We start from the raw sequence: 9456 nt of genomic DNA on the forward strand, positions 1-9456 counted from the left end.
GTGATAAATCTAATACCTAAGGCATGCATATTGACATGTTATTTCTGGCTCTAATGCTGAGATAGACACGGTGTTCTCTAGATTTTTATTGTTTTATAAATCTTTTTATTAAACGGTATCAACATATTAAACCATATTGAGACATGATTAGTAAACAGTGTACTTTTCAAGCATCCATACTGGGTCACTGAGAGTCAAAACACAGTGTACAATATACAACACTTGGGGTGTAAGATTTTCATCTTCATTCAATGGTGCCGGTGGGGTGCAAATGTCTCCCCTGTATGAGTTCTAAGGCCCCCAGACCCTGTTCCATTTCCTAGGACACCCTCTAGCTATATAGACTGACTTTTCTCGGAACATGCCCCAGTCCGGATCTTCCCTCCACTATTCTATCCTAGGTGGTTGAAGGGCTCCCCAGTGTTGTGCTATATTCCTTTTTGCGATCATTACTGCTAATGTTGCCCATTGCTTAGTGTAGGAGGTGAGGTCTGTCGGTTTCCAAATGTTCAATTGACATCTACGTGCCTCCGGGTGCAGGTCGATCATGAGAACCTCACTTGGGGGTCCATTAGTATGTTGTGAGGATCGCCACCGCCTGCATGATCCACCGACGTAATCCCCCACCCGCCTCCCATTCCCCCGCCAGACTCCCATTTCCCCCCGTCAGCCTCCCATTTCCCCCCGCCATATCAGTATGGCGGGGGGTACCGCGGCGGACGGGAAGGGGTTAATATGGTGACCATGTCTGCTAGACACCGCCATCTATATTTTATGCAGGCAGGCAGCAGCCCAACACCCCCACGAAAAGGCATGCGGAATTCACATTTGGGGGCCCGTTGCGGGCCCCCAGGAAGTTGGGGGGGTGAGGGGTGCACATGGGGGGCACCTATGGTACCTACCGCACGGTGCCTGCCACGTTGTATTTTTGGCATTGCGGCGGGTGATGCTGAAAGCACCGCCCACCACAATGTTAAAAATGCAGGATGCGCCCGCCAGTGTGACGGGCGCATCCTAATCACCCCCACGGGACCCCCGCACTTATGGCGGGCAGTCCCTTTTTGCATCAGGATGGCGGGCGGACAAAGTCCGCCCGCCATCCTAATGATGCCCTAAGTGTGTGGTGTATGGCATGTCAGTAGGTTTGTATGTGATCACACTCTCATAGAATATGGATGAAAGTGCCATCTTTCCCACATCTGCGTCTGCACTCCCCACTAGCAGCTCTTCCCACACGGATCAATCTTGGGCCAGTTATGTATACCCTGTGGAGAATTTTGAGTTGTACCAATCGTAGTCGAGCTTGGATTGCCACCTCCCTCGGGGAGGAGACTGCTTCTTGCCAGTCTTCCTCATCTAGCTCAAGGCTGTCCCTTACCCTTTTCTCCTTGAGCGATTGGAGTGGGTATTCCATGATATTAATTAGTTTTTTGTATATTAAGGAGATGGCTTTTTCGGGCAAATGGTCGTCGAGTATTCTATCCTCCAAGGGGGAGGCAGAAGGGAGGGCGGACTTCAAAGTGAGGTGGGTTTGGATGGCATTCTTGACTTGGAGATATCTATAGCGTTCAGTGTATGCAAGGCTGTATTGTTGTTGGAGGGAGGTGAATGGGACGATTTCATCCTTGACCCAAAGATCTTTAATCTGGGAAATTCCTATTAGGTCCCATTTATTGAAGCCCTTGGTTTGACACAAATTCCCCAGTTTTTGGGAGTTGCCAAAGTAAGTCTGCGGTCGCACCCTAGATATTTATTCACAACATGCCATATTTTGACTGCGTGTGCGGCCCAGTTAAGGGGTATTGACTGGGTTTAAAATAGAGTGCTCTCCTGTACTCTCCCCCTGGGAGAAACCACCTGTCCATGGCGTATCCCGGGTCGTCGAGGTGACCAAAGGTCCCCTGGTTAATGGCAGCTAGTTGGGTCGACCAATAATATTTTTTATTATCTGGGAGGCTAATGCCACCGTCATACCAGTTCAGGGTGAGCTTGGTTAAAGCAATCCGGGGTATCCCGTCCCACAGGAGATCCCTCTGAAGACTCTCTACTTCCTTAAAATATGATTTGGGTACTGGATCCATTGAGTTCAGGAGGGCATAAAGGAAGCGGGCAGTGCCATCATTTTGACAGATTTTTTGAAATGGTTAAACTCTTGCTCAGATGATTTGAAGTTTATCTCTCATTTTAGTAAGACACAAATTGATTTTTTGGATTTATCTATTGTGCCGTATGAAGGAGGATTAACAACTAAACTCTTCACCAAACCCACTGCTCGGAATACCTTACTTGAATATTCTAGTAACCATCCAAGAGGTCTGAGGGATGGCCTCCCTTTTGGGCAGTTTCTGCGTGTTCGTAGAAATTGTTTATTTAAAAAAGATTATTTTGAGGAGGCTGGCAAATTATTTGAGAAACTACGACAACAGGGATACCCACGCAAACTAATAAAAAGATCTATGAAAAGGGCGTGGTACAACCACCGGGAATTTTTGCTGACCCCCAAGATTAAAAAACAAACCATGAGGATCCCATGTGTTACTACATTTGGGACTAAAAGTAACTGCATTTCGGCCATTATCAAGAAACATTGGCCATTGGTGATGTCCATGGGTATAACTAATCAACAACCACTCTTTTCTTATAAAAGAGGTAAAAATCTCCGTGACCATTTAGTTCTAGCGGCTTTACCGCGGGCAGACATACCTAGTCTAACTACTATGTGGGGGATGAACAAAATAGTGGGTCATTACAGATGTGGCGGCTGCCTAATGTGTGATTCGAGTTTAAATACCAAACAATTTGTTCACGCCAACATATGTCATGATTTGAGGGAACACTCAAATTGCAATACGCATAATGTAGTATATGCAATTTGGTGTCCCTGTGATCTCATATATATTGGACAGATGACGCAAAAAATCAAAATACGTTTGGGTCAACATAAGAGACGCATTCGTTGCAAGACAGAAAATTCACCTTTGGTGTCTCATTTTTTAGAAATGAATCATGCACCTTCGGATTTGCGATGGCAAGTCATCGAAGTGATACAGACACCTTTGCGAGGTGGAAGCATTACTCCCATTTTAAATAAATCTGAATGCCGTTGGATCCTCCGCTGCGATAGCATAAATAGGGGTTTGAACAATATGGAGGAGTGTCATTCTTTAATCTTTGGATAAATCCATAACTTTGTGCTGTACCTGCAAGGTGTTGAACTCCTGATGTAGTTAATATGACATCTATATCTACATTTGCTGAAGAGATAATGGCATGTGACTGTTTTAAATAAAGTTTCTATTTTCTTTTTTGCTGAACAATATTATTTATGAATATAAATCTTGTAAATATAATTGTACTTGATCCTTAATTAATTTGATTGATTTCTTTTCAATCTTTGGAGCAGTCGCTAATAACATTATAACTGCGTGAATTTGCAGTCTTATGTACTGTTGAATTTTTTTTCCTTTTTTAAAAAAAACCCACAAAAAAAACAACGTGTAACGCTGAAAGATCTAAATTGAATTCATTGTCTTACTAGTATATATGTGTGCAGTTGATGTATGCTATACACTTAAAAAACTTTATTGCCGATGAATGTGAAAATTGAAGAATGTAATTGTACTCTGCAAACCAAGTTTATATCTTGAAAATGCCGTACATTCTTATTCAAAACTTTATTGATGACAAGTGAGAAAATTGAAGAATGAAATTGTATTCTGCAAATTAATGCTATACGTTATGTATTCACTAGTATCGTAATTATTTGATGTTTGCGGTATTTAGCTAACTGACGATACAATAATGGTTGATTTACTTATATTTTCACTGGTGATGGTTCTAATAGCCCGGATTTTGGATTTCACTTTTTTGTGATTAATGTTTTTATCTTAAAATGACGCGGATGTGGAGTTTCATAACTGAAGTTTCTTTTCTCTACTATCTAAGCTTTGGGTCTGTTGTTTGATAGTTTTATTTCGATGGCAAAATTTGTTTAACAAGTGTTGTTTTATACTGTCATCTGGTATAATGACCCCATTCAAAGATGGCGCTGATTTAGCGTCCTATTTGCGGGAGCCCTTTTTCTGTTTTTGCCTTCCGGTGAGAGCCGTGGCGTTTGCTGAAAAACGGGAATCTTAGTGGTGTTTTGACTAACGGAGATATTCGGCAATTGAGTTGCAGAAGATCTATTCATTGATGGTAAGCTTTCTTTTGGATTATTAAGTGAGGACTCTTGATTCACTAGTCGAGCTTTCCTCATTACGGAGTCCCTTAGCCCCTCACAGATAGATTCTATTTTCTTTCTCTCGTTTTTATTTTAGTTTGGGAGTCTCTTCGAAAGAAGACATTGCAGGGACTTTGGCCCATTACAGCTGGCTGTGTATGATTTACCGTATACAGGTAATATATGTCTGGCAGTTAACTGGCTTTCTGTTGATAAAGTTTGGAATAGGTCCTCAACACGCTGTTTACATATGCCTATATAGGTTCATGTCTCCCCCTTTTTTTGCAGCTGTTGAGATTACAAGTTAAAAGAAGTTGAATTTTAGAACTTACTCGATTGATATTCTATATTCTCCACAAACATGTAAGTAACTTGGTTTGCGTCTTTTCGGTCGGAGGATGGTTCTGCTTGATTAGGGTACTCATAGATTTGTTTTCCTTTCTCCTGCAGAATTAAAGTTTTCTCCTGATATATAAGCATTAATTCACATTGTGCTTAAGATCAGTTGGCAAATAAAGTGAGTATGAGATAAAAATTATATATCTCATGTATTACAGCTCTGAATAAAACGGGCATACTTTACTTGGGCTCACATGATTCTTTTCTTATAATTATTTGCACAAACCCCATTTTTTGATGGGGATGGTGAGGTACTTTTTTCCTCTTTTCTTTACTATTGCACATTTTTTCATACTTTTTTCATTTTTATTTTTTAGGCCCTTTTTTAATAATTAAATGGTAATTTTGTACTTCATAGATTATTTGGTGAGATGCTCAGTTATCTACTTGTCCTGATGAGGACCATGTACTTATGACAAAGATCAAAACGCCGTCGACGCAACTGTGGCCACAATTTATGGAGGACACATTGTTTTGTGTGTTGTAGTTCCAGTGTTGGTTTGGAACTCCGACTTTTATGTAACCTCTTTGTATATGCCATTTTGTCTGGTTTTATATGTCTAAAGAATTGTTATATGTACCAGCTTACATGTCTGAGCCTTACGTTAATATATTTTTACAAAGAATGTTTTATTTCTATGATTAAAATTGTTTCTTGTATAAGGGCCATATTCTTTATTATTTATTTTTCACATTTTTGAGTTATTGAGCACTGTGTAATTTATATGTATGTGTTTTATAAAATGTTTATATGATGACTATTTTGCATACACTTTGAACCATTGTTAGGATACATTATTGATTGCCCCTGGTTCAGGTGGTTCGGGCTGCCCCTGTGGTGGTTAATTATTATCATTTTGAAGAGGGCAGTCTTGCCCAATAGCAAGAGGGGCAAAGATTTCCAGTTTGTTATGTCCCTTTTCAATCTCCGTATTGGTAGCAGGAGGTTACGGATGAATCGGAGCATGGGACTTAGTGAAATAAAGATGCCCAAATATCTAAATCCATCAGTCGCTATCTGAATTGGGTAGTTCCTCAGCAGGACAGGAGATTCCCCCTGTCGGACATAAACAACAGATTTAGTCCAATTTATAGTGAAGCCGGAGTATCTACCAAACACTGCTAGGATATCAAATAGACATATTAAGGAGGCTCTCGGGGAAGTCAAAACAACAGAATATCGTTTGCATATAAGGATATCTTATCCTCCCAGTTCATGGACCAACGCATACCATGAATCACTGGATCCCTGTGGATCCATGCCGCCAGGGGTTTCAGGGCCAAAGCAAATAGGATCGGGGAAAATGGACACCCCTGGCGAGTGCCACGGCTTAACTTAAATGTTGTTGATGCGCGATTATTCACCACTACTTGAGCCATTGGTTTTTAGTACAGTAATTGGATCCAGCTCACAAATGTGGGCCCGAAGCCCATCTTGCCGAGTACAGCAAAGAGGTATTGCCATTCCACCATGTCAAACGCCATGGTGGCGTCCAGCGACACGAGTACCGCTGGTTCCAGGATAGTTGCTGCCCTGCCCAGAACTCCATGTACCCTGCACATGTTTAAAGCTGTGTTGCAATGTGGCATGAATCCTGATTGGTCCGGATGTACCAAGCTGTCTATCACTTTTACCAACCGGAGCACCAACAGTTTTGCGAGGATCCTGGGCTCTGCATTAAGTAGGTATATAGGTCTATATGAGGCACAGCTGGTTTTTGGTTTACCCTCTTTGTGAATGACTACTATGTTGGCTATCCTTTGGTCCATGGGGAGTGTCCCTCTCTCCCTGCTGGCCACAAACATTGATCGAAGATATGGGGCTATCTTGTCTGGTTTGAGCTTATATAGCTTGATTGGTAGGCCATTGGGACCGGAGGCTTTTCCAGAATGAATCAATCGTATCGCCTGAGCAATTTCCTCATTTGAAAAATTGGACTCAAGGTATTTCTGATTTTCGGCCGTCAGGGTGGGAAGCAAGATATCCTGGATTAGGGAGCAGTTATCTTCGGCTGAGTACTTCCCTTCCGTGCCATACACCGTCTGATAATATTCGGCAAACCGGTCAGCGATTTCCTGTGGGTCAGTAATTGGACCAACACCCTCTACATGTAACTCAGGCACAAGACGGCTAGTCCATTCTTTCTTATCTAACCATGCGATTAGTTTCCCTGCTTTGTCTCCGTGCTCGTAGATTCTGTTTTGCGTTTTCCTCCCTTGAGCCTTAGCTCTGTCTGTTGCAATGGCTTTGAACTCATCTTGTTTTAGCTGCAAGAGGTGCAACTTCTCAGGGGTTACTGTCACTTCTAATTCTTCCTCTAATCTAAGGACTTCGTCTTCCGCCTGCACTAAGTCTTTCTGTTTGTCTTTTTTCTTGCCTGTGATCTGAGACAGGGCTTGCCCGTGAATCACTGACTTGTAGGCTTCCCATAACGTTTGGGCTGATTCCACCGTACCCTAATTTTCATGAAAGTAGTGATCTGTGGCTTGGATAAAAAAAATTCGGGTGTCAGGGTCTCGAAGGTACCACGGATTAATGGGAGCCATTCTCCCCATCCTCCTCTGGCCCAGGAAAACATGTGTCCAGATCGGTGAGTGATCAGAAATACCCCTGCTTTAATGGCGAATTTATCGAATATCGAGTGCCTGCGATGCTGGAACTAATACATAATCAATGCGGGAGAGACTGCGATAGGCATTTGACAAGAAGGTATATTGGGCCCTGTCTGGGTTGTGTACCCTCCACCCATCCACCAGTCCCCTGGCCTCAAGGAAGTCAGGCAGCCACTGCTGTGTGGGTCTGATATCCCACGGGGAGTGACGATCCAATGCCCCAGAAACCACTGCATTAAAGTCCCCCCTATCATGAGGAGGCCCTCTGGAAGCAACAATAGGATTGTACCCAGGTCTTTAAATGTATCACTCTGGAAGCCAGGGGAACATACACTGAGACAAATGTGACGACTCTACCCTCCCAGAGACCTGAAATTCCTATGTATCTGCCCCTGTTATCTGACCAGGTGGATTGTGGTGTGAAAGGGAACGAGTTCTTGAGTAAGATGCCCACTCCACATGACCCAGTCGTGAAACCAGCATGTGCCACTAGTTTATATCCTCCCCTGTTCATAGCCTTGCACATGTTCCCTACTAAGTGTGTCTCCTGTAGGAGAGTGACGTCAGGGGCCTGTCTCTTGATATATTGAAGAACCGTGCTACGTTTGACTGTATCACCAAGCCCATTGACGTTCCAGCTAAGGATCTTAATCCCTGTATCCCACTGGGTACCCATTTGGACTCATGTGATTGTACTGCTCCTGTACTGCGTTACTGTTTGGTGCTGTCGATAAAACAATTACCACATAAAATTGAAAACTTTCAAATGTTAACGACCCTTCCCAACCTCCCCTTCCCTGTGCCCCTGCACTCTGGGTTTCAAACTGCCCATGATACAACTTGCAGAGAGCCTGTCACCCACACAAGTTAACTAAATGAAGAAAAGTTGGGTGCGCGGTGTCCCCTCCCCCCTCCCCATTACCGATCTCACTAAAATGCAAGCCCTCGAGTGCGAGTCAGCCACTAGCTTAATTAAGGAAGGTTCATATCGTACATAAGTGTCTTATGATGCACCCTGTGTGGACCCCGGCCTTCAGTCACTGCCCAACAATCCTACAAACCAGTGTCACTATCAACTGAGTCCGCTGGCCCACGTCCACCTCAACCCATGTACATTACCCCAAGGAATATGCAGCCCGCTGTTTAGCGGCTCTCCAACCAGTCTACTGCGGATTCCGGATGTTCAAAAAACCAGGCCCTACCGTCAGCCTCCACACGAAGCCTGGCTGGGAACAGCATGGCATACTTGTACCCTTTGTCTCTCAATGTCTTCTTGATTCCCAGGAAGGAACGTCTTTGTCTCTGGACCGTCTGGGTAAAGTCCAGAAAGAAAGTTATTTCCGCGTTATCGTACCGAAGTGGAGGCCCCGTTCTGGCATGTTGTAGTATCACTTCTCGATCTCGGAAGTTGAGGACTCTGGCAAGGATTGGACGAGGAGGGGCTCCCGGTTTCGGACAACCTCCAGGGACGACCCCTTGGGTTGCAGATGGTTGAGGAGGAGTTCTTCCACAAAGAGATCAGTGGCCTGTCCCTTTGATTTTTCCAGGACCCCTAAGATTCGTACATTGTTGCGCTGTAGATGCCCTTCGTAATCATCCAGTTTGGTTTCCGCAAATCTCCAAAAAGTTTGCAGTTCTTTGACGTCAGTTTGCAGCTGGGAAGTGTCCTCCACTAAACTCGTAGTTGTGAGCTCCACCTGCTTAACTCGCTCACTATTTTTATGCAGGTGCACCCGGAGTAGATTAACTTCCACGTTGATCGCATCCATCTTGTGTTCCAGTGAAGACTTGATCCCCGCGATTGCCTCTAGGATGTCCTTGAGCGTGGGTTCCGGATCCGTCTCTGCATGTGCCCCTCCGCTTTTGCCCTGGGTGAAGGATCAGGCAACAAAGTTTTAGGGAGAGTGTAGCGGTCCAGCCTATTCTGCTGCACAGGTTTGTTGCCCCTATTTGATGACGTTGCGCCTTGATCTCTTGTCCTTGCTGCGCCAGTAGGGGGAGGATACTGCAAGGCCAGCAGTCGGGAGTCACTCCACTCTGTTCAAGATCTCCAGTGATCTCGTGGGGTTGATCGTACAGTCAGGGAAGTGTTAGGTAGACCATTGCGGCCGGGTCCTGTGTAGTGCATAGCTATACGGCCTCCAATGAGGGATGTTGATACTGTCACTCAAAAAGGCCTGGCATGCCGTGGCGGTAGTATGCGATGCCCAAAGGGAAAGTTA

General features: G+C 44.2%; 1 long non-coding RNA gene across 1 annotated transcript; it reads left to right on the top strand.

The window, feature by feature from the left end:
* Positions 1–4075: 4075 nt before the first annotated feature.
* LOC146829099 (uncharacterized) lies at positions 4076–5286 on the top strand. The gene is made up of 5 exons (XR_014961907.1): positions 4076–4197; positions 4320–4398; positions 4511–4585; positions 4673–4739; positions 4980–5286. It is a non-coding gene; the product is annotated as an uncharacterized LOC146829099 (long non-coding RNA).
* Positions 5287–9456: the final 4170 nt, after the last annotated feature.

This window comes from Triturus cristatus, chromosome 5_2, assembly GCF_964204655.1.
Source record: "Triturus cristatus chromosome 5_2, aTriCri1.1, whole genome shotgun sequence".
Taxonomy (NCBI): domain Eukaryota; kingdom Metazoa; phylum Chordata; class Amphibia; order Caudata; family Salamandridae; genus Triturus; species Triturus cristatus.